Source organism: Pimephales promelas, chromosome 11 (assembly GCF_988280905.1).
Source record: "Pimephales promelas chromosome 11, fPimPro1.hap1.1, whole genome shotgun sequence".
NCBI lineage: Eukaryota > Metazoa > Chordata > Actinopteri > Cypriniformes > Leuciscidae > Pimephales > Pimephales promelas.
Window position 1 is genome coordinate 10,392,172 of NC_142779.1, and position 25,872 is coordinate 10,418,043.

Here is a 25,872-nt window from a genome sequence, read left to right on the forward strand (position 1 = left end):
GTCATTTCCCTGCTCTTTACATTTCATCGAGGTGATCCAACCCCAACCAGACAGACTTCAGGCTTTGGTGGACTGTGACCCTCGAGCCGTCACACCGACTTCGCCCACGCACACGTCTGGCCTCGGTTCTCCCTGGCCGGGGCGGCAGCTGTCCTACACGCTCGTAAAAATCATATTCCTATTAAGTTATAAAAAGGTTTTGCAACAAATGCACCATTTCATAGGCTTGAAAGAGAGGGAAATGTCAGTGGGAGAGTAAAACTGAGTTATTGCTTCCAGTTTCCAACAAGTAACTGATAGAATATAAGAAGAAGAAAGACAATATAGGAGGATAAGACAAGAAAGCCCAGGAGGGGTGCGCGCCGCAGTCTTTGTCCGTTTCTTACACAAGCTCCTGGACTCCTTGTTGTAGACACCTGTGCGCGTCTAATGTTACAGCGAGTCTCTGAAAAACAAACGCACAGCTCCGATCTCTTAATCCGCGTGGCTTCGTGGAGCATGGTCACATGATACGGCTGGGCCGATGATGATGGTGGGCCACGGTGGTAGGGGTGCATGGGGGGGCGAGCTTAATCTTTTTTAATTCAAATCAAGGAGGTCCCTGGTGGGACACAGGGATGATACCCTATCCGCTGCAATCAGGCTGACCTCCACTTCGAGCGCGCTCTAAATGATTAATGGAGCTGCCTTCCCACTGGTTTCCACGGCAACCGGTAACCGGATAGCCCACAGGAATTCGGCTGCCCGCCCAAGTGAGCGCCAAGGGAGGACGCAGAGAGGGAGAGTGAGAGAGAGAGAAAGAGCAAGGGGAAAAAGAGAAATGAAGCAGTGGTACAGTTTGTATAAGGGAAATGGATGGGGGTCGAGAAGGATAGTCCCAGTTCCAGAAGAGAGAGAAAACAGAGACTTCCGTGAAGATGTGGGGTGAAAGCATAACTTGTGAGAGAATGATGAATTAGGCAGTAACGCTAGTTGTTCACTGTTCTAACGATCAGGCAATTGATTTAAAAGATCGCCATTCACACAACATCTGTCATCCACCATTATAATAAATACATTGACATTCACCGTGACGGTTCAGGACGAATACATGTACTCTTACGCCCATAATATCTGTAATACTGTACTAAAGTGCTTTTGATCGCTTTAGTCTGACAGAAATCTAAAGTGCATGTACACATACGTAGCATGTAGCTAACATTACGACTATTGACATGCTTAAAATACTGCCACTGTTACCTCAATGTCTGGCCATCCGACATTACACGTGGGCTTTGCAACTTTTAAAATAGCCCATTGTCCGTCCACCCAGAAGGTGATTGATGAAGGAATCAATGTTAACTTGATGGGACCTCTTGTGCTAAAGTGGCCTTAACTGGGTAAGAGGCTACATGGGGATTGGTATCGATAGAATCTCAAGGTCTAAATTGATCTGTCCATCAGGTTCACAGCCAGATCGTGTCCCTGAGTAGACAGAAGAAAACACTGATGGAACTTTGCAAATCATGATATTGAATATGGTGGCAGAGGGCAGACTATCAGACAATTATGAACTATTTAACTTTATGCCTTAATAAGCAATTTAATGTCGGCTACACATCAAGATAAACATTCTGATCTTATTGACCTTGTAACACAACACACATCCACTGAGCTCTCTCTTGCTCTCATCTTTTCTGTATGTGCGTGTTTGTGTGTGCATGTTTAGGAGTATTTGGTGTCAGGCCTATTGTTGTGGTCGATGGTAAAATCAGCTGCTAAGCTTTCACAGGAAACCACACAGACAGAAAGCGCTCCATACTGCCCAGTCTGTGTATTGAAATACCATCTCTGAAAGTGTGTTGTGGGGGTGTGTGTATGAGTGTGTATATTGGAAGACATTCACAGTATCACGAAAGGTATCTGTGTACATGGTGTTGCTTCTCCCGCAACATCCTGTCACTCATCGATACGGCCACAGTTTTGGATTGAATTTCTCCAAAGTTTTTGCCACTGATCATGACACACACACAGCTTTCCAAAACATGTTTTACATCCACAGTATTTGCCTCTACTCCGAATGGGTGTTAATCATCAGCAAGCTCCGTTTTATATTATATCATATATCTTATTTAGGCTAGCTGGAAAATGTCATTTTGCAGCACTCCACAAATTTGTTATGAAAAGAGTGTTTTTAAGTTTTGCGCACGTGTCCCGTGTCTATGTCTGTGTGTGTGTGCTGTATGCAGTGCTGACAGACTGATGCAGAGGGGGTATCACTGACAGACTGACAGGCCAGTAAACCCAATCTGACCTGTTCCTCCTTGCTCTGCTGTGGCCTCCGTCTCCCAGTCTCCCTCAGACTCCAGTTTCCTCTATTTCCTGCACAATATCACAAGCCTTTATAGAGCTGCCGCTAGTCACTCACACATTTAGCTTTAACCCATTGAGAGTATTAGAGTATTGACCTCACCCAGGTTCAGCTCTGTAGTCTTTGAGAACACAAGATGAATGTACTGGTCACAGTCTCTCATCAGTCTGTGGGAATAATGACAGCTCATTAGACTGATGTGTTTACATGTCTCTCTCAACAGTGCACTACAAATAGCTATTACTGAAAAATGTATAAAAAAACCGATGAATATTTCTAAATTGTTTTATATATATTTATTTAATATATGTATACATTTAAATATTAATATATATAATGTAAATATTAAAAATAAAGTATATAAGTGCAATACATAAAAAACTTACACAAAAAGTTGATTAGTTACCAAAAAAGTTTTTTTTAGACTTATTCTTTGCTATTACTATTATTTAAAAAAAAAATACTATTCATAGTATTAAATACTATTTAATACTATTCATATTCATTATTATTCAATACTATTCATTCACAAACTACAGATATGGAAGTATAGGCATTATGCAATGACCAAAACATTTTAACTCTGCAAAGAAACCAACCTTTGCCTTGAAAATGCACACTCAATTTTATGAGGTGTAACCTGATATACTTAAAAATATATATTTTGCATAAATTATTAATAATGGATAATATTAATAACAATGCAATTTATTTAAAATTATTGAATTACTAAAAGATAAGTATATATACTGTATATGTATATATATATGTGTGTGTGTGTGTGTATATATATATATATATATATATATATATATATATATATATGCACACACACACACACACACACACACACAGGTGTGTTCAGACTTTTGAATGGTATAGTATATGTTAATTTTCTTTCTATGGTTTTGTTCTTTTAAATATATACAAATGAACAACAAGATTTTTGTCATTGGCAACATTGAGATATTTACCTACAACTTGACACATACTGGAAAATAACAGTATTTTTCTTTATGAATTAGCAGAATTCACTTTACTCTCTGTTCTGAAGTCCTGCCTGCACCATTTTGTTGAAATTATGGATAATGATCATGACCTGTCTCCGCAAGGCACAGTGTTTACTTTCATAAACAAGTTTATAAGATGAATTGAGGAATTCAAACTGTGTACGCCAATGGGAGCAGAAATGTTTAGTCACAGTGGAACATCTGACACATGTGACTATACCGAAGGACTGAGGGCTGCTGGGTAAGAGACCGAACAAGCTTGTGTGGGTGGCTGGAAAACAGCAAACAACTAGAATCCATGAGCTAATAACAAAATCTGACCTGAAATCCTCGCTCGCTTGTGTCTTATAGCTATGTGCATGTGTTATGGATGTCTGTAGACAAAACTTCTTAAAAACTTTTACAAACCACAGGAATTTGTGTATGAGGCAGATGTATTTTAAGACTTTTCTGTACCTCAAGAGATGCTGTACCCAGTTGCTCCGGAAATCGTGTGTTATCCTTTCATGGACGTCCAGGTTTGGCCTGAACAGGAAATATAAATATAAACAAATATGAAAACTTGTATTTTGAGGTCACAAATCAGCACATAAATGAATGGATAGTTTCTGTGTATTAGAAGAATCAGTCAACAGGCTTATAAGAGTCAATGTGAGCAGTGTGAAAGGGGTTGAACAGTACCCTTTGTCAGAGACCGAATGGTCCAGTCTAACTGTGTTTCATGATTAATGAGAGAGGGAAATGGGGTCATGTTGTATTAAGAAAATGTGTGTTTAAACCCAAAACCGGCAAAGAGCTCTAGACTAATGCATCAGTTATCGACTGGACACCTGAGAGCGAGAGGCTGTTACACCAGTCCCTACGGCCTGCAGGCCCATCCATCCACACACAGCTCGCTTTCCCTTTCCCTTTCTGTCCCGGTCACTCTCTCACTTTCTTCCTATCTGCTTTTTTTCGACTCTCACTTTCTTGCAAACTCTCTCTCCATCCAAGATTTCCCTATTGTCCATACTTTCTCTGCTCCTTTACACAATAGGCTCTGTGTCAGCTTGATTGCATGTTTATAGGGAAGCCATGACGGTTAACACTCAATCCTCTCTGAATCCCCTCCTCAGTGGATAGCAACTTGATCCTGATGACTTGTTGGGGATACAACGGCACGGCCTCGGGTCCCTACAGCCAAGATTACAGTTGCAGTTCTCTCTGCGTTTATTTTATTCGCCAATGCTATAGCAAATAACATGTGCAGATATTTTTGAAGTAAGGATAGAGTATTTTTGGTTAACATACTGGCCTGGGGCTTTTACAATTACATGTTTTTGTGCATGCGTCTCAAGAGAGCAAGTTTGAAAACTAACTTCACATAAATTTGTTTCAGATCTGTTTTTGGTTTGCTCAAGTGAACCATCATTTTGATGCAGAGAGTTCACGTTGCAAAGTTTAGATGTAAACCAAATATGGAGGGTAGATAGCAACTAAACAAACAATGACTGATTCAGACGAGCTTCTCATCCTCAGTGGAGGCCCAAACAAACGAAAGCATCACTGTCCTGTGCCGAGATACCCAACAGGCAGTGGAAAAACAAATAATAGAGAACCATGACATGAAAGTCGGTGCAATGGGCTGCTCTGAAATGAAAACCTGACATTTACAAACACAGATTTCATAACTGTCCTTTCATCAATATGACAATTACCATAAATTGGTAATGAAGAGTGAAAATTTCTGGTTTTGATATACAGTTTCCCTCCTCAACGGAAAATTTTGCTGTATGGAACAATCTGTATATTTATGCCATAATTAAGTCTGACTAGGACTTCATCAAAAAAAGATGATTATGATGATGATAACTTGCAAAGGGAGTTTGAAAATGAGATTGTTTGTCTTAACTTTATCATTATTTCCTGTTTCTCATAAACAAAATGTTAAAACTGTTGATCATAGGATGACTAGACCTGCTGGACTAGACTACATAAAACGTAAAAACGTACCGTCAAATTTTACAGCCTTGTTTTAATTTTTGATTTTTTTCACAGCAAGGGAGCAGAGAGCAAATGGCATTTTATATGTATACATTTACATTAAACCCAGTTTTTTTTTGTAAGGATAGAGATAGATAGATTAGATATGCAAGTATAAGTAAAGTATCACATTTATTAGTCCATCAGATAGGAACACAGGCTGAAGAACTGAAGTATACAGTATCATATTGATTTGCTCATAGCTGTCTTGCTCTTAGTCAAATGATCCTGTTGTATCGGATCATTTCCTCAAACTCTACATTAGGAGGCAGACAGGATCAAAAGCAAACACCAAGAAAGGTCACTCTAATGATTTCTTGTTTATTTATTTATTTTCATTAAAAACATGAACACAAAAATGTAATGTATAGCGATTAGACAAAATACAACTTCTCATTATTCAGACCTTAGCTAAGTTTAAGTTTGTCTGTGCTGTATTATGACACAAACTACAAAAAGCTTCAAATAAAGTCTAAGGCACATTATAAATCATTTAAAGTATCTCAGATAGAAGTACACTCACGCACACTACCATTTGGGGTCAGTAACATTTATGATTCAGCAAATGTTAACCCATAACTGAAAATTCTGTCATCACTCACCCTTATGTCATTCCAGATTAGTAAGACCTTTGTTCACCTTCAAAACACAAATGAAGATATTTTTAATGAAATCTGAGAGGTTTCTGTCTCTCCATATCCAACGCAACTTACACATTCAAGGCCCAGAACGGTAGAAAATACATTGTTAAATTATTCCATGTGACTCCAGTGGTTTAACCTCAATTTTATGAAGCAACGCCAAAATGTAACACTTAATTTGCAAAATAGTATTATCCAACGGGTTCACAAAATTTCAGCTCTTGCGTGAACACAAAACGCATGTATTGTGGTGCTCTCGTGATAACTTGTGTATGTTGATGCGCGTTGATTCACGCGAGTCTAAACACGTGAATGCTCGTTGCAGATCAATATTTTCCGAAATAAAGTGGTAAATTATGTTTTTTGCGCAAATAAAACACTCGCGCCGCTTCATAAAATTGAGGTTAAACCTCTGGAGTCACATGGAATACTTTAACGATGTAATTCTTACTGTTCTGGGGCTGAACTGTTCTTACTCTTCTGGGGCGTTGGATCTCTATGGAGGGACAAAAAGCTCTGGCTAATTTCCTTAAAAAGATCTTCATTTGTGTTCCGAAGATAAATGGTCTTGCGGATATGGAACGACATGAGGTTGAGAAAATGATAGATTTTTTTTTTTTTAGAATGATAGAACTAACCCATTATATCAATCAAAAAAAGTATCAGTTTACACAGAAAAAATAATAAAAATAAACAGAACCTTTTTAATGGTATTTTGAGTGTATACATAAATGCAAGAAGAAAAATGTTTGTTCACACTCTACATACTGAAATACACTTACTTTGGTTGAATGGCTCAGAAACCCATACACACGCTTCCCTCACTGCCTATGGATCAGAGGTCAAGTGATTCATCACAAAGTTTCCTGCAAAGCAAGTCACATAAATGAGTTACGCTGGGCTGAAGATGTCTGCTTTGTTTATAACTGTTAAACCACAACATTACATTAAACTCTCTGTTTCCTGGATGTGTGAACTTATTGGCTATTCCATTTGAGTTATTCTGCTTTGGCCACCATGTTTTTTTTTTCTTTTGTGCACTGGGTGCACAGGTCCTGCTGGTTACATTAACCGATGTTTGGACATCTGCTGGGGCTTGGCTCAAAGAGTGGGCCTGTCAACGTGGGCTTTAGAAAATCGAGAAATCGCACAAACACTGGGCTGCGCGGTAATAAAAACAAGCTCCCGCTTTCTGCATTAGTCTTACATTAGCCCGACTATCCGGCCTTTGTTGATGCATCGATGCTGTTAAAGATATCTTTGGTCAGATGCAGTGACATTTTAAATGCCTTTTAGATGGAGCTGAGCAATGTGACTTTTTTCACTTCAACTTATTTTCTTGTCAAACAGTGAAATTGTGGCCTGTGGTCTAATAAAATGAAGTTTGTATATATTTTATACAAAAGACGCTTAGCTTTACAGCTCTTAATAAAATGCATAAAAGCAAGGAGTGAAGTAGAAAAACTAATAAAGAGTGATGGGGCAATCTTGCGGCTCTCAGTTGGGGAGTGCTATGGTAGGGCCCCGTTTATTTACTTTAAGATTCTGCTGAAAAGATACAGACTCGTGTTTTGTCACATGGTAAAATACGAGCCGCTTAACAATATTGTGAAATAGCATAAACAGCGAAATGACCCTTGGAGTAATAACCATCACTTATCGTTGTGGTGGCAGGCTGATGTATTCTGATAAGATGTATTTTCTCTGTTTGAGGTCTTAATTTCAATCCTGCTTCATGCTAGACTTAAAGGAAAAGCTAAATTAGCAAACTAAATGGATAATTGCTTTAGAGGGAGATATGAATAAAGAGGAAGAAATCTGAGCCCTTGGGGGGTTTTATTGCTTCCCATGTCTTTCATGCGCTCTCAGCTTTTCCTCACCAACAATGGCAACCATTGATTCTTTAGAGTGATCTTTGGTCAACAGTGACATTTTTTTAACCAATTAGAAACAGGTTATTAACAGACTTTTGCAGATAGATCGTTTGCTGCAATGTTTTGTTTTAAACTAATTAATAATTTAACTAATTTAATACAATTGAGATGGTAATAAAAATTAGTAGAGCCTTAATATCTTGATAAATCGACATTGCTCGGCAGGAATCACTAGTGAATAAATTTAGCAAACATAAAAGTTTATATACTTTATAGATTGATTTTTGTTAGGTTCAATTTCTGCCACATGTTAAATGCTTTATTTTTTCCAAGAATTCATATTTTGACCTTTAAATACCAAAAACATTCTAGCAAAATGATATCTTATGTCTTTAAAAAATAAGAAATAATCTGATATGACAGCAATACTGCACAATTGGAGGTTGCTTTGCTAAACAAAATATAATTAAGCACCCATATCTGACTTTATCATACTGTAGTTTAATATGATTTGTGAATACGACAAACAAGTCATTTATTCTCCCTGCTGTTGGTTCAAAACTGTATTACTTTCTTTCTGTATGAAACATAAAATTATATATATATATATAGTCTCAGTGTTTTTTTATACAATGGAAGTCAATGGGATCCAATTTTATTTGTTCGCTCAGCATTCTTTATATCTTTTTATGTGTTCGGCAGAAATAAAGTTAAACAGATTTGGAACAGTTTGTGTTGTAAATGAGACAAAATGATTTTTTTATTTTAGTGTGGACTATATAAAGTCTTTAAGATTTAATTAGGATGTAATTGTACAAAAATGCTACAAAAAGCATAAATATCAGCATATTATAGTACAGTACAAATATTTATCTTAGAAACAGCTATCTACTTTGGTGAAACTACATTGGCAAAACTACACTATTTAATGACCAGTTAATTTTTTAAGATTCAAATTGGCGCAGTTTTCCCATCTACATGCATTATGTCCCGTGATCCTGATGCTTTTTACTTACTCTCAGGCTAAGTAATTCAGAAGTTCTATACAAAGTGAAAGCAATGTGAAATGCAACATCAGTCACAGGTAGAATAGAGTGTTGGTCTGCTGTGATTCTTCAGAGAAACGTTTACACGGTTAATTTAGTTTCATCAAAATATTATTTACATAATCTCTGTGGAACTGACACAGCGGCAGTGTGCCGTTATTTGAGCCCGATCATTTGTCAGTGCCGTTGTGACAAGGGCACCACAAGACTCCACAGAAGGACATGGGCTACTGAGACCCAACTTTATATATCATCGGGTGCGAGACGTATCCGTCAGCATTTAAAGTGCCACAGATTTACTTCAGTGCTCCTCAAGAAAAACAAATCCAGTCAACAAGAGGGAAGAAAAGTCTTTAGCTCAATCCAACACAGTGGATATTGGTCAACTAGTGTAAATGTTGAAGTTTAAGTTCATTGCAAAGAGATAATCTCACCCAAAACTCCTGGAATCAGACACTATGTGCATTGACCCAGGGCGGAATTTCCCCAGGTTCCTCGACGAGGCCTCTAAAGCCCAGTGACAGTTTGTTGTTACCATATTGTGTAACCTAAAACCTCAAAGAGAGGTTTGTCACTCGCTCACCTTCCCCGTTTGTAAGCCGATAAGGACAGTAATCGACAGATACACCGCTGGAGTGAATGACTTGAGCTCTCTCAGGCCAAGCACAGACTTGAACAGCTTCCCGGCAGACACACGTTAACGTTTTCTTTTACACAAAAAAGACCTTTAAGTCCGTCATTGTTTTCTTACGCCCTCACATGGGAGAATATAATGTTTTGTACATTTACATTGGATGGCTAAATCATCACATTAAACCTGCCAGCATCTGAATTTTCCATACACTGGTAGTTCCAAACATTACACTCGTCTTTCAGCAGTACCAAATATGAATATGCATACAGATGCCCAGCTTCGACAGTCGAATATGAGAGGAACAGCGTAGCAGGTTCCCACTGCTAAAGGGGCTATACCTTGCAAACGCAGCACCTTTCTGTGCGCAGCTCGATCAGATCCAGATGGTGTGGGTTATGACCTCCACGGGGCCAGGCTAGTTGATCTACTGTCACTCAGTCTCTCAGTGTTTGTGTGTGTGTGTATGTGTAAAAGAGAAGATGAGGATGATGTATGTCAGTGTAAAAGGAATCCACTGACTATAATTGCCACTCTCCTGATATTTGCCTTAATGACAGATCTGTCAGCTAATAATCATCGAGTTAATATGATACTGCAATGCCTGTCTGTGGTTTAGCGACATATATACAAGACCGTGTGATCACTGCAACACTTTGTGCAGTTTGGGAAGATGCTAAATAAGAATAATATTGTTAGTCGCCTGGTAGCATTTCTGAATGTGAATCACAGGCAGCTTATGGTGACAAGCTGCCGCTGATGAATTATGTGTAAATGTAAAGTAGGTACAGAAAAACTGAGATGCACAGAGTGGGATGTATTTTAGGTAAGAAGGGAAAAGAGGCTGTGGTGAAGGCTTGTACCATTTCTCTCATTTTCTCCTTCCTCTCTCCTCTGCTTCTTTCTTGTTAGGTGATCGGGTTTCTCCTCTGGCCCATCAGCTGAATAGGTGGGGCTTGATCAATGGCAGGAAACTGAAGGATCAAATGGTAATATATCAGAATAAGACTGAGCCAAAGTCTGCACTCACACACACATTGCGTTTTCATGTTTTATGGGGACTTTCCATAGACAATGATTTTATACTGTACAAACTGTATATTCTATCCCCTTAGACTAACCCTACTCTTCACTGACCCATACCCATTTGACATTTTAAAAAACATCACTTTAGCCTATATGATTCATAAGCTGTTTTCCTCACAAGGACCAAAAAAATGTCCCCTCAAGGACGAGGATTTCGGATGTTGCCATATTTGTGCACACATTTTGTCCCTATAATATAGAATTTACCAAGCCACATGTGCACACACACACTTATAGAGGATATAGGCCAAACCTAGTGGCCAATGTGACCACAGAAACAGTAACCTGCACACTGACACAAGAGAGACAGTAACCTTCATGCTGTACATGACCATGGATACCACAAGCATCTCTCACACACACACACACACACACACACACACACACACACACACACACACACACACTCCCCCTCTATATATGCACCTGCTCACAAACAAACCATTGCTGCCTGCAGCAATGCAAATTATCATCATGAATTGTGTTTTTGATAATATTGTTTAAATTTATTGTATGCAATGAGTGTTTATATGTATTCATTCGTTTTAATTATTTCTCAAAGCTACCCCTGAGGATGTGTGTGATGGCTGCTGGGAATTTGCATAATATTCAAATGAGAATTATATGTAACTCTGTACCACAGTAATAAAACCAGATTATATTGGTCTCAGCAAAGGACTTAATGCATGACTAATTATCTCCTCCTGAATTACTATAATTTAGAGGTTTAGTGATTTGAGGATGATTAATTAAATCAAACTTTTGCACACACACATACACACCCCTCAAACTTAATAATTGTGCTATTTCAATCTTTTCAATGCAGCCAAATTAAACATTTTTGCTGGTTTTGATTAAATTTATTTTAAACAATCAGGCATATTATTATATTATATTATATAATATATTATATTATAAGCAAATACATTCTTTCTCTGTGTCATAGTATGTTTGGTCATGAAAATAATAATAATGATATATGTTCTAGCTAATGCTGCAGTTGTGGAGTCATTAATCAAATGATTTGACAACAATCATTAAAGCTGGAAAGCGTCTGAGTGAATGAGTGAGTTTAGCAGGTTTAGATATTAACAACCGATCCACAACTAAAGTGGATTTATTATATTTGCTACATCGATTTCGCCTAGTTTATCTTTGAAGAATCGTGAACAACACGTGCAGTGTTTAGGCTAGCGTGGATCCTTATTTCGGTATAAGCGGATGTTAAATTGTAAAATAAGCTAAAGCTAAACACATTACTCTCAGTGATTGTTTTCATCAGGCCGGTTAAAGCGGGCCATTTAGAGATAACTTAAGATAAAGCATTTATACAGACAGACTCTACCTGTGAGCGGTGTGAAGTGATAGCATACGAAGCCCATTTGTGTTCAGTCTCTGCAATATCTATTAGGGGCAGATGCTACTGCGATGCAACCGTACACCGGCTTTTAGCCCAAGTGGACACATTATGCCCTCAGTTGAGCGTGCTGTCGGAGGAGCTTCGACTAGTGATTGAGTGGAAACCCGCACCCGCAATCCCGTTGACTGTGCATAAATCAGAAACGACCATTTAAAATGCCCACATTTAAATCTGAGAGATATGATAAATCATGTTTCTAAAATTTCGTTCAAACTACGTAAACAAAAATGCAATAATAATTACAACAACAACAATTATAGGCTATAGCCTTTTAGGCCAAAAGTAGAATAGCCTTATAAATATATAGACATTACAATTAGCTATTATTTTAAATTATAGTTATTTAATTATTAGGCCTATTATTAAACAATTAGCTATTTACCATTTTTTGTTTTCCCAGAGCATTTAACAGATTAAAACCATTCATTTTCAGTGTTTGTTTGTTTGTCCTTTAAAATGTGCATTCTATTCCCAAATGCGCCTATTTTCATCACTAAAAATTCGCAATAAACACTGCTGCGTTTCGTTTCTTATTACGTCTGACAGCTTCAGTAAATTAGCTTTATTAATGCGCGTGCGTCAGACGACCGACGGTTTAACTTGAGCTTCCGAGAAGCGGATCTGTAGTATAGATATGCTATAATTGTTTGTTTAACTTGTCTCTGATGCATGGAGCCATATCCGCGTTCACTAATTAGGCTAAAGTCCAGGTTCTGATTTGTGGCAATCAGGATTAGTTTCATCACTTAAATCCAGGATCAAAATAAGCTAGTTCCGCCTTTTCCTGTGCTACAGCACCGAGTGTCAGTCAGGCCTGTGTGCTGCGCTGCGCCTCGCATTGAGGGCCAATTACTCCCCATATTGAATACGCAGTGGATCAGTCTGTTGGGATTACAGTTGGACACCCACATGAATTGTGTTGGTATTTATTACATGCGAACTCATTGCAGAGGTTTTATTTGCTGGGGCATACCACACACAGATGCAGTTGCGAAAAATAGAAAATATTGTGGATTCAGAGTGTCAGAGTGGGTCTAATGCTGTTTTGGATATCACTGACTTTCATGAAAAAACAACAACAAAAAAAAAACAAACAAAAAAAAAAACAGCTGAATCGTTCTTCAAAATATCTTATTTTGTTTTCCATATGGTATAAAGGGTGTCATACAGGTTTGGAACAACGTGAGGGTGAGTAAATGATACAAACTGAATTTTTGGTTCAACTATCCAAAATCAGCGAAACTGAAATAATCAAATACATGCAAATACATAGCAACTATAAAACATAGGCCTACATAACAGCCAATGTGTGTGTATGTGTATCATTCACTCTCACAGCTCTGTCAAGTTTATGCACAAACAGATTTTGTGCAATCTCAGTGTGTTCTGTAAATTTACATAATGTAATGTTATAAAGCCTCTCCATCTGCTCAGCCACAATATTTCAAGTTTTTTTAAAGGATGAGGTAATAATTGAACATCCATTAGGTCAAATCAAACTATAAGCAAGATATATATTCTATGACACTCCCCATTTTGCGCTAAATCTATCTGTAAAACCAAAACGTGTTTGGATATTTCCATATATAAAAATTCTGTCCCAATAAGAGAAGTGAAAATAAAACAAAACATTGGCTTGTGCAAATTAGTGTGAAGCACCTTGTGAAAAGCACATTCAGTGAGTTTATGATTATGATGATGGTGGTAATGATGATGATGATTATGATGATTGGTTAATTGCAGTAGACTGTGCCTGTTGAAGGTGGCTGGATTTCTGTAAGGTCCACGTATCCCAGGCTGCAGCGAGAGTGGGGCCGCAGCCGCGGGTGTAAGGCGTGTAATATATTTAACTACGGTAAAGTAGTGTTTTGAGAATTGGTAATTGTTCACATCCGTCTCTGGTCACGGGGACACTGTCCAGATCTCACCGTACACGCACACGTGTGGGGTTTCGGAGATGCATGCTTAGAGCTCTACACGGCACACAGCCAAACGCGTCTCTCCAGCTTGTTTCCTGACATAAAATGTTGACTGCCAGATAAGAAAAACAGTAGCACAGAATAATAACGCAATCAAGACCTGGCTGATAACCCAGTTATGCTTTTAAGCAACCTCAGCCGTCTCACCTTCTCCGGCCCAACGCCCCAAGATTGGACCCAACTTCACACTAGCGCTCTTTGCATAAAAAAACCTGTCTACAGTCATAATATTTACTTTGATAATGTTTTCACGACATGGCAACTCTGAAGCGGGGATATATGAACTGTCTAAATATGACAGTCCATGTGATTTGGAATGTGCACTGAATAAGGCTCCTTTTACCCTCTCTCTAGAATTTGCTCTGAATAAACAAGAGACTCGGGTCAGGTCCTCCGATGTGTGATCCACTTTGTAGGCCGGTGGTTAAGCGTGACATGCTTGGCCCTTAAAATATACCCTTTTTGTTAGAGGGGAATGGACAGAAAAATATACAGAATTCTCTCTAATTATGTATAAAGGTTTATTTTACTTTGAAGAAATCGCAGCCGATGGCGGAGGACTGGATGTGCGCGGCCGTACGGGCTTCATGTCTGGAGTAATCTAGCCTCGCGACTGGTTTGAATTTGCTGCCTCGCGACAGCAAAATTGTCGTAATCACAAAGTAAACAGATACTTCCTCTCCTATCAGAGCGAGTCGACAAAGTTAGTGAATGAGGGAACTTTCACTGTTAATTGTTGTTTTCCTTTGTACCCTGATTCAAAAACACAAGCATAATTATTTGTAAGTGCTACTTTGATTTTGTAATTTAGTTTGAAAGGGGCTTAAGGTGTTTCAGCATATTATTCACTTAGGTTTAGTTGTTCTTGCATCTCTTCTTGGAAAGCAAAACTACGTCGAGATAATATATTCTGGTACTATATGTGCTACAGGTCTGCTGTTGGATTGTGGGCCAAATCAGAAAACCACACTTTAAAAAAAATATTGTTGGTTTAACTTAAAATGGTTGCCTTAAAATTTTGAGTTCATTGAATTTAAAAATTCGAGTTAATATAAGGAGATTAGAAATTCAAAATATTCCACTCAATGCATATTTACACTTACACAGTTGCATGCAAACACACTTTGTCATCCTTTCTTTCCCCCATGAACACTGTAGAAATATTATTTCTAGGGCTGTCAAACGATTAATCGCGATTAATTGCATCCAAAATAAAAGTTTGTTTATTTAATATATGTGGGTGCACTGTGTATATTATTTTGTATATATATAAATATAAACATGCATGTATATTTAAGAAAAAATATTATTTATACATAAAATATTTATATTTAAATTAAATATAAATCTATATACAGTATATACATGAAAATATTTCTTAAATATATAAAAACATGTGTATTTATATATATAAAATAATTATACACAGTGCACCTACATATATTATGTAAACCTAATTATTTCTAAACAAAATAGATATTGTAACTTTTGAAAAAATTTTTTTTGCTGTTCTGGGGCTAGTTGCATAAACATACTACAGTATGTAAAGACTGTGACATCAGAACTAGTCAGACCAATTAGCAGTTGGTTAGGTATAATAAGTCTAACTTTTCAAATTCAAATTAGACCAATCTGCCTTTTTATGTTATTGAGTTTTAAAATGTATGACCAGTCTTGAAGAAAAATAGTAGATGACTCGAGTAAAACCAGTCAAATCAAGCAGTATATGCAACTAGCCACTGCTAAGCATTCTCACAATGAATAAATAAATGAACAATAATAATAAAATAAAACAAATACATAACTTTCAGTGATCTAAAGTGCATTTGTCATTGTGAAAACTTAAAAATCTAAAAGTCAGTTCAAATACTTCAGTGACTGACCTACTATAAAAAAAACAAGTCTCAGCATCTGCAAAAACATGGCAGCTGCGCATTGAAAATATATAAATAAATAAATGTGATATGATGAATATCTGTCATAACTGAGCCACAAAACTACATCATTCAGCAGCCCTGGAGATACTACACTTGATGCATATAGGACAAGGCCCGCTTTTAGCATTTACAGTCGTGTACATAGAGGAATGCATCACATCATATCATTATTAATTCCACCATATTTCACATTCCTGTGAAAAAAACAAACTGTTTTTTTTTTCAACTATATGGAAATATATGATTTAAACCAATAACAAGTAACTCAATGCACACAGACTGAAATCAGAGGCCTGTCATTATAATCACTATTTCCCCCAGTGCACGGCAAAGGAACCAGAGTCAGCCATTTGAAATAGGCTTTACTTATATAACGTTGGGAAAACGCTAAACGCTTTTGTGAAATGTCTGTATTTAATTAAATCATTTAGCATAAACATAGTACAAATTAGAAAATAAAGTGTGCTTATTTTTCTCTGCATCCCCCCACCCCATCCTGTCTTTATATATCTATTTTTTAATGCCTCTCTCTTTTCCTCTTTCTCTTTTTCCAGTCATAAAATGGTGCCAGGCTGCGACATGAAGGCAGGGGCCATGAAACCGTACCCTCATCATCAGACTGTACAGTAGAGAGACAGAGTCACACTCCCGGTGTAAGCAGGGCATAAAAACACTGCTGCATGATAAGGAGCTGCACAGGGACTTTGAACATTTTATTAGTATCTATAAAAGAGGCACAGGACGAAGGACACAGTGTCTATAAAGCACTAATGGAGGATTAATTAAGATGGTCAAGCTGCAGAAAGAGACTTTTACAGTGTAGAGTTTTAACACTAACCTTGTCCTTTAACACTAACGCTAAAACCACAAGGCTGAGAAATTGAGCCCAGTTGTAATTCAATTCCAATGCATCACCAATATGATCTGTTACAGTAAAAAATATGTATGATAGTTGATAAGATATTTATAAAATATGGTTTATTTGTATGTATAAGAATATAAGCAACCAGTGGAGAATTGCAACAGAATAAAAATGACACAATATGCTGCTTTTACACACACACATTTGGGTTTCCATGTTTTATGGGGACTTTCCATAGACAGTGGTCTTTTATACTGTACAAACTGTATACAGTATTCTATTCCCTAGCTGTATACACCCTAACAGAAAACTTTCTGCATTTTTACAATGTAAATAAAAACTGTGCATTTACGTTATACCTATGACATTTTTATCCCTAAAATTATGTTTTGGGAGTTATGTTTTGTGTACACACACACACACAGAGAGAGAGAGAGAGAGAGAGAGTTGTGTTCCACTGACATAATGATTTGTATGCCCATTCTGTATAAACTGTATATTCTATCCTTAAACCTAACCATCAGAGAAAACTTACTGCATTTTTACATTTTCAAAAACCACCACAGTTTGATTTATAAGCTGTTACACACACACACACACACACACACACACACACCTATTGACATCAGCAACTAATGTACTATATTCTGAGTTTATGATATCCACTTATTACAGAGTAGCTTGCATTATTTAAGACTAAGTTTAGATTTAAACATTTACATTTGATTTAATAATAAAATATATTTAACATAAAAGTTATTTAATTTGCATTAAATTAAAATAATCAATGGAATGTTTCAAATTGCCAAAATCGCAGTAAGCTACATTGCTAAATAAACATTAATGTTTTCACTGAAAGATTCATTGCTTATATCACTCCTCTGTGTTTACTGAACAATTCTACTCATTTATACTGTAAGATCTGTATTTTTCAACCTCTATTTGAGCATATGTGTATATGTTCACTTTGACTTGATGATTCAATTATTTAATGTGTATTTGAGTTTCTCTAAAGGCAGATATCCCAATCTGCTTTAATTTTCTAAATTCACTTCTTCTCAGATCTAAGCCCCGATTTATTCCTGCATATTCCATACCTTTCCTCTCTCTCTTTCTCTCTGTCAGGACATAGGTTGACAAATTGAATTAAATTTTGAACATGCGACTGGCCATCTATCAAAAACAAGTCAAAAATCTTCCTTGTGTATGTTTATGAAAGACATTTCTAAACTCTTCCTGACCTGAAATGTTTATATCCAGAGTTTACGTTGTGAACATTTTAAATGTCATCAAAACCACCTTGCTCCAGGGGTATAAATTGATTCCATTTGTTGCCTGCCCAAGCAACTGGCCTCGGCCGCGGGAACCATACGAGAGGAAAACCGAGAAGCTGGAGAAATCAGTTCTGAGAGGAGACACCGTGGACTTTCAGAGGGCTTTGTAATGAGTGAAAATCAGGGATGGGGTTCAGTGGGAAATCGCATGCCATGCCTCAATCAGCAACATGTCCCAACAACCAGGGAGGCATGTGTCAATCAAACAGATGTGGGTTTGTGGGGAACCAGTAAATCAGTAAGCCATCATTAAAACAAAACTGAGAGATGCTCTACTGCACTAATGTTATACATGTTAATATTGTACTGTCAATAATACCATGAGACCAGGGGCGTCTTGCATTATTTGTTTTTGTTTGTTGCATGGAACATCGATGGCAGTTTTGGCTCACTTATTGCATTAGACAAAATTATGATGGGTAAGGGGGGGGGGGGGGGGAGTCTACATAGAACTTCTGCAGGGTAAAGTGTAAGAATAGTTTGATATCATTGTTGATGTGTATTAGATACAAACAAATCCAAAATACAAAATACAGATTAAGCTATTGTGAGGGTCAAATGTCCCAAATTACAGTGAAATATTATGGTAACCGACTAGTGAATACATAAAAGGCAAAAAATCGCCCAAAACTTGTTTTTAATTAAATCTAGTGTTTTGCATGTTTCTGATAGGTAGGGGTTGGGTTACACGACATATCAGGAAAAAAAAAAATCATTAACTAGATATAAAATCAATTGACGTACTGTATACAATGCCCTCACTAATTTAGTGATACAAATCTGTGTGTGTGTGTGTGCACCTGTGCTTGTGAGGACCAAATGTCCCCATAAAAACATTAAAACCTGAAATGTTTTGACATTTTGGAGCCATTTGGTCATGCCCCATGAGGAAAATAATACTAACTGATGTTTTCTCTTTTTTTTTTTTTTTTTTTTTTTGAAAATGTAAAAATGCAGAAAAATTTCTGTGATGCGTAGGGTTAGGGGATAGAATATAACTAAGTGTTCCAAATTTGTCAATGAGAGCATATGACAGTTTTACAGATACTAAACGAGTGACTTTCTTTCATTAGAAAGTCAGGTGTCTAGCATCTGTAAAACCGCATTTTTCCATCTTAAAAAATATCTCTAAATTACATCATATGCTCTCATTGAAAAATGTGGAACAATTCATGCATTCATGACATCAAGACTAGATTATTGCAATGCTCTTCTGGGTGGTTGCCCTGCACGCTTAATAAACAAACTACAGCTAGTACAAAACGCAGCAGCTTGAGTTCTTACCAGAACTAGGAAGTATGACCATATTAGCCCGGTTCTGTCAACACTGCATTGGCTGCCTATTAAACATTGTATACATTTTAAAATATTGTTCATTACTTACAAAGCACTAAATGGTTCAGCTCCGCAGTACTTAATCGCATTATAGTCCTTCACGTCTATTTGCGATCTCAAAATTCCGGCCAGTTAATAATCCCAAAATCGACTGCTGGAGGTAGATTCTTTTAGCACCAAAAGACAGACACACTCTGTCATTTCAAAGTGTGATTAAAGACACATTTCTTTGCCCATGCATACACATAATACATTATAGACTTCTAAAACTCAATGTTAGGCTGCATAGATTTAGGAACTTAGAACTGGGAACACTTCCCTTAAATCCTGATGTACTTGTTACATCATAAGAAGAATGGCCTCTATGCTAATTTTAGTGTCTTTGTTTATCCCGAGGTTTTCCCGCAGCCTGTCGGATCAAGGCCGTATCCAGATCTGACGAGGATCTTAGCCTGGACCCGATGACAATGCAGTGCTGAAGTGCCAACTAGCCTCTCCCTATGGAGGATCCCTTTCCCACTCTACAGATAAAGCGTTGTGAATTCGTTTCGAGTTCCTACCCCAAAGTGATAAAATAAAACAAAATTCTGTATCAAATTTATAGACAAGTAGTTTGTTCAGACATGGTTTTGTAGGGATTTACAAACCTGCGCACATATATTCAAATGCGCATGTGAACGTAATCAGAATTTATCACAGGTTCGCGTTTAAGTCTGTTTAGAGACATTCATATACATTTTTACCTTACAATTACTGTAAATCCAGCCTCTAGTTCATAAACCCCAGAGGAGAACTGGCCCCCGACTGAGCCTGGGTTCTCCCATTTCTTCATTGGGTCACCTGATGGAGTTTTAGGACACCATTAGGTCACTCGATAGAGTTTTTCGGTTCCTTGCCACTGTTTTCTTTGGCTTGCTCATTTGGGGATATTCAAATTAATTAACCAATCATTAATACCATTGACCAGCTCTACCAAACGTGAATCTTTTTCCACTAAGAAACGAACATTATTATTATGTTTTGATTGATACTGTGAAGCTGCTTTGATGCAATCTATATTGTGAAAAAGGCTATATAAATATACAGTACATGACTTGAATATATAGTTTGCACAGTATACAACCATTGTATCTAAGGAAAGTCTACATAATGATTTAAAAATGAAAAAAATATTTGTGTGTGTGTTCATAAATGATTATACGTTTTAGCCTGAGTGAATTTATGTTACGCTGGATGCAGTCCTACAACGAGACATTGGAAAAAAAAAAAAAAAAAACACAAAGACACACACACAGACTTCAATCCCACCAATTGCACTAACTGCTCATACACCAAAGGGTCTTCCAGGACAGTTTATAAATTCTACCCATATAACTAACAAAACTCAGAGCTCATCAGTGAGAGGATATGGCACGTTATCTTCAAAACTCTCTCAATCAAAATGGTGTCAAACAATGTCTACAGGATATCACTGAGAGGGTGTATACAATAGATGGATGAAATAGAGTGTGTATGATCATCTTTTACAGCAGAAGCAGCATTTGACAGTCTAAATACTTAAATTTAAGCACATGAAAGTGTTTGAGTGTAAATGTGTGAACAATTTTACAACCATGCATTAAATGTGCGTATATATAATTTCTAAACCAGAAGGTGTTTTTTTCAATACACTTACAATGAAAGTGGTGTGTGCGAGTGTTCTGCAACGTCTATGTGTATCCACCCTCCACGCTTAGACAGAAAGCAGATGTCGGGAATGTGTTAAAGGACAGTCTTGTTGATAATCAACCTGCTATTAGTGAGGTATGTGGCAGTGGTGCTGCTGGGCTGTGAAGGATTGCATTACTCAATCTCTCCAGACGACAAGCGGCTGCTTTCCTCTTAGTGGAGCTCAACACGCATAGAAAAATGAGTTCACACTATTTTGGAGCATCTCCCCCGAAACTCTAAATCTCTCTGGAGTGAGTTATGGTCAAGAAATGGCTCTCCATTTCCTCCTGTGGCTCAGAAGGTCCTGTTAACATGGGGTAAAGTAATGCAACCTTATTCGATTTCCACCATGCGAGGGGGCGGAAGGAATCTTCATCATTTTTGGACCCACGGATGAGGTAATAGCTTTACTTGGTTTACAAGCTGGACTAGACTGGGGGTCTGGAAACGTGAAAACGTTAAAAAGACACGGAAAGTGTTATGATGAAGTGGGATAGGGCGTAAAAGGAATACCAAGAAAGAGAATAATCAAGAGAGGGTGGGAGGAAGTCAATCAATGCTTTCCCTTCGTTTGACTCAGAGCTGTGGCCGAGCTCTTCTGAGACAGCTGCAACATTTCAGGGCTCCAACTCAGCAAATTTCCATCAGCTGCTGCTGCCAGAGACCACAAAACGCTTTCAAACAACGGCTCACTTCAAGAATTCTTGTCTCAGGGAGGAGAAAGACGGAGAGAGAGAGAAAAAAAAGATGGCTGGAGAAAAGTATCACAGTGCAACTGAGTGAGCTCGGTGCATTAGGTTAGCAGATTTATGCAAACTGTGTCCTGGCGGAGGAGTTTGATTGGCCTTCCATGGCGAAATTGCTTGCAGGTTTAGAAGACGATAGAGAAAAGTGTAAAAGTGTGAAACGAAGAAGGCGTGTTTCGTGTCAAACCCTTCATCCTCTTCACCATACATTAACACTTGTCACAGTTTCCCATTAGGGTCTAAAGCCAGTGGCGAATATTTAATTACCAAACCATTTATTTCATTGTTAGGAAAATAAACCAAATGAAACCTCAGAATGCATTAGGCTGGCTGGTGGCCTCTCCTGTTTTCACCTTCTATGTTGATAACACCCAGTACACCCTGCAATTGGCCCGGTGCACTGAAATAATGCTCCTCTTATGCACCACAAGCCGGTCTGCTCTATTAAAACCAGCTGGCCGGCATAAGTCATTTTTTATTTAAGTTCAATTAAGAGAACAACTGATTTAATGAAGGAAGCTATTTATACACAAGGGTAACTCATCCGTGCCATCCATCGGCTGAGCGCCTCACAGCCCAAGGGGAGACCTGTCTCAATAAACTAGACCATTGACACGGGTTGCTTGTAAAAACAAGTGGGCCCAATCCATTCGTGACCGAACGCAAGCGACTACAGGCCGCCTTTGTCACAGACAGTCTGGCAAAAGGGGGTTTTGGTTTAGCGAGAGGAGAAAACGGGCTTTAAGAAGAGATTGGATTTGCTGATTAGAGGGAAGTACGGAAATCATTTGATCTTAAAGGTAGAGTAGGCAATTTCTGAGAGGGTGACAATAGTGTCTCCAAAGCCACGCCTCCTCTAAAACATGAACCTGCACAGCCAGAGAAAAGTCTGCAAAGTGTCACGAGAGATAGCGTTAAATTACCTCATGTCACAAAGCACATAACATTACAATAATAATACGTGTAAACAACTTAAATGTGTAAACATCATCAGCATTTAAAAATGAATACTTATTCCACAAAATGACTATTTTCGAAAGGTGTTGTATAAATAAAATAAACAATAATAAAGTACAATGATTATTATGATAGATTTCCTTATTATTATTAATAGAAAAGAATTAAGAAACATGATAATATTACAAAAATATAGAAACACCTCACATCAATAAACATCTATACTATACTGGATTACGACAGAGATGAAAGCTGTCAGATGGACAGGTTTCAAGAAATGACACTTAGAACAGTTCAAGTAAAGCACGAGTGCTCAAAACTCCCCTAATGTAGCATTTTAAGTGCTGTGTATGCGCGCTCTCTCTCATTCCCTGTGCATTATAAAAAGTGAAGAGCTATGGAGAGTAGTGTTTGAAGTCTGGGCCCAGGCCCCAGTTCAGCAGTAAAGGGACTCCCCCTGCCTTTCTCTGGCCGTATAAATGACAGCTAGTGAAACCAGAGCCGCCGGCCCTTAGTAAAAAAGCCGGACTATCTGCGCCGCCCTCTCAGTTAATCAAATCTGCCGTAATTGTCATCTGCGGATTTTTAAAGACACAAAGGGGAAATCGTAACTTGACCCGCACCTCTTGACTCGGGGTTGTCAGAGTTTGTGTATAGTCATGCTCCGTCGTGTGTTTATGTGTGCGTCCGTACGAGCTTCAGGGAAAGGCCACGGCTGTCGACTTCATCTTCATCTCACGCTGCACAACTCTTTAGATCTTCAAAGCCAGAGGAGTACAACAAATCACAGCGTCTTGTGAGTGTAAGCCTATAATAACAGTGACAAGGCATGACACCAGGGAGTTGGGCAGTCGAAACAATGGGGGTACCATATGGGATGTTTTTCGGGAGGAGATGGAACTATTTAAGTAGTAAAAGAACATATTCAACCCAGAGGTGAGCGACAGGGGAGTAACTACACAATGCACAGGAATACGCAGGTCGGCATAATATATATACCGCCTCATGGAGCGATTATACTCCTGTGTCCACTTACTCAGCACTAAAAGAAAAAAACAAAAATAGCTTTATTGCTTTCGTATCCCACAAACGAACTTCAAACTTCACATTAACATGAACTTATCACCTGACTTCAGCTGTTCTGAGGTAACAGAAATATCAGCGAACTGGCTAAATGTGCTTATTTTGCTAACACAAAGTGAGCATTTGTGAAGGGTGGGGTTGGTGAGGTGGAAGAGGCCAAAGCAGCTACAGAGATAGTGTGCACGTACTGCTGTGGCTGGACTGGGACGGGACACTGCTGCAGCGTTGATTGACAGGTGCCGAAGACCTGCGTCTGAATTTGCACAGCTAGACTCTGACTGCGAGCCTTGACTAATACCATGTCAACGGCAGGGCTCACATTTGTGGGAGGAAAAGGAAAATGTTATGATGTTACCAAGAGAGACGGAACAGAAAAATAACACTCCATTAAGATGAGTTAGTCGCACTCTTTAACGGGACCTTTTACTGCAGGCTGGAGACAGCTTTATTTGTCCACCTCTTAAGAAAAATAGTTTCTCTGCATTTGAAAGCTTTATCTTTTAGGAGTTCAAATTCTAGCACATTTTACAAAGCACATGTTAAATGGATTGTTTTACCACCACAAATAAAGATCTGTTACAGTATAATTGCTAAATATACAGACTTGGACCATAACATTTTGCCTGAGTGAAGGAAGAGTCATTAACAAACTCTTAAGTCGTTACAAAATTTGGGCACCTACCAAAGTGCATGTCAACTGATACAGCATTCTACTCTGCCTTTAAGCTTACTGAGACACTTGTCTGTTTTCTCAAATAAAATAAAACTCAAATGTTTGCAAACTGAAACAGAGACCCACTTACAATTGATTTAGTATTATCCGTATGCATTATCCTGCAAGGAAAAATGTCTGTGCATTCATTTACAAAATATCAATCGTGACATTGATTTTAAAGAAAACATAAAACACTCTTTTCATGCTAAATGTTTCACGAACCCTAAAATCAAAATAATTATTTAGTCAAATGTTGAAACTATGCCTGTGGTTAATCTGACAAGAGACCTGCGACTCAATACAACCACTAAAAAGCAAACTATGACAAACTGGTAAAATAAAGTAGCGGAGAATACAAATAAATAAATAAAAGCTGACGAAGAGAAAGTGAATGTGTCGCATACATGCATTCGAGCTTGTCTTAGTTAGCGAGTGTGCATATGTGTACAGTATGTGTATTAGACAGACTGAATGGCACATTTGATATGGTCAACACAGGTGTCCCACAGTTGCTTCGAGTCCGAGAGCTTGAATGAGGATTGACGCGTTTAACTCGACAAATATGAAAGCCATCTATGGAATGATATGAGAGGAGGGCGAGGAAACTTGAAACGGTTAACTCGTTAAAGCTTGAATACCCGCTCATGATTTATGCCTGAAAATATAGGTAATAACATCGATAAATCTCCTGCTTTTGGATATAGATTGTGGCAATTAGTTTTAAAAGGAGGCGATTGTTCACAAAGTGCAGAGATTCATGCTTTCTCGGCTTTGGAAGCAAAGGTCTGTTTTTGAGTCCAACCTGGCATACATCTAGAGTTCAGAATTAGTGTTTGGGCTCAAATATTTTGTTCACAGCCTACATTAGTTTGTTTTATTATTGCGCTTTAATAGATATTTGTTTGGCCCAACACAGCTTCAGGTAATAGTTTCCATTTGAGACAGCAAGAAGCTGCCTGGAGAAAATAAACACGGCTTTTTCTTTCTTCTCATCATATAACCGGGGGAAGACATAAGGGTTTCATCTATCACACATTGGAATGGTGCAATTACACCAATGTTGTCATTTGAAACTGATACGCAAGGGAAGCACAGAGAAAGTAAATGCGAACCCCATTGAGAGCACAACGATAA

General features: G+C 38.0%; 2 long non-coding RNA genes across 2 annotated transcripts in view; one reads left to right on the forward strand and one right to left on the reverse strand.

The window, feature by feature from the left end:
• LOC120479514 (uncharacterized) overlaps window positions 1–18,671 on the forward strand; it is a 39,097-nt gene extending 20,426 nt beyond the window's left edge. Inside the window, exons 2-3 of the long non-coding RNA XR_005622935.2 lie at window positions 10,487–10,563; window positions 16,551–18,671. This is a non-coding gene — a long non-coding RNA (uncharacterized LOC120479514). The remainder of the gene's footprint in view (window positions 1–10,486; window positions 10,564–16,550) is intronic.
• The window catches only part of LOC120479515 (uncharacterized), a 50,351-nt gene that overhangs the window by 5,236 nt on the left and 19,243 nt on the right, over window positions 1–25,872 (reverse strand). The window contains exons 2-6 of the long non-coding RNA XR_016145508.1: window positions 10,438–10,548; window positions 6,806–6,889; window positions 3,817–3,885; window positions 2,453–2,517; window positions 2,294–2,361 (exon numbers count right to left, since the gene is read on the reverse strand). This is a non-coding gene — a long non-coding RNA (uncharacterized LOC120479515). The remainder of the gene's footprint in view (window positions 1–2,293; window positions 2,362–2,452; window positions 2,518–3,816; window positions 3,886–6,805; window positions 6,890–10,437; window positions 10,549–25,872) is intronic.